At 35.2% G+C, this 830-nt stretch overlaps 1 non-coding gene across 1 annotated transcript; it reads left to right on the top strand.

Moving 5' to 3' along the window:
* The first annotated feature begins 352 nt into the window (after positions 1–352).
* On the top strand, positions 353–425 carry Trnav-cac (transfer RNA valine (anticodon CAC)). The gene has a single exon. It is a non-coding gene; the product is annotated as a tRNA-Val (tRNA).
* Positions 426–830: the final 405 nt, after the last annotated feature.

Below are 830 nucleotides of genomic sequence, written 5' to 3'. Positions count from 1 at the left end.
TATATTCTATGGTTTAATTTTCAGCTTCACTGATTCTTCCTCTAGCTTCATCAGTCTGCTGTTGGGTCTTTCCAGTGAGGTTTAGAATTTTGTTTATTGCAGTCTTTATCTCTAAAAGTTCTATTTGCTTCTTCTGTGTTGTTTATTTTTTATTCTTGATTTTGTATATACTGTCTTGGTTTCAGTACACTCTCAAACACTTATTGAAGCATGTCTTATGATGGACTATTTAACATTTTTATTAGATAATTTCACCTTTTTATCATATTGGTACCTATTGATTTTTTTGGGTACCTATTGATTTTATTTTTCATTTTTCATTTGGTTTGATATCTATCTTTTTCATTATGTGGTTTCTGTAGTGTAGTGGTTATCACGTTCGCCTCACACTCGAAAGGTCCCCGGTTCAAAACTGGGTGGAAACAGAGAGTTTCTTTTTCATCGAGAGACTGCCTTGTGGCACCTAACACACTAGATTTCACTTATCTTGTTTATCTAACCAGACAACACTTAAAAAAAAAAAAAGCAAGTATTGAGAGTTCTGGGCAAACAAATCCAAAGCTCCAAGTCATGCTGCTGTTTGAATAGTGCCTTTTCTGTCATTCCAGTGGCAAAGCAAACTAAAATGTTGGGTCAGATTTATGAGGAGAACAAATCAAACCTGATCTCTAGTTCTGTACCATGTCAAACTCACCTTACAAAACAGCCTACCAGAAGGCAACATGGCTGTGGTCATCTTCCAAATAATCTGCCCCATCATGTGCCTTAAGAAATTATGGATCATTCAGAGACATTTTTATATGACTTTAGTGTTCTATCCATAACATGAC

Source organism: Arvicanthis niloticus, chromosome 1 (genome assembly GCF_011762505.2).
Source record: "Arvicanthis niloticus isolate mArvNil1 chromosome 1, mArvNil1.pat.X, whole genome shotgun sequence".
Taxonomy (NCBI): Eukaryota; Metazoa; Chordata; class Mammalia; order Rodentia; family Muridae; genus Arvicanthis; species Arvicanthis niloticus.
The sequence above is the reverse complement of the archived record's forward strand: the minus strand, read 5'-3'. Positions and strand labels throughout refer to the sequence as shown.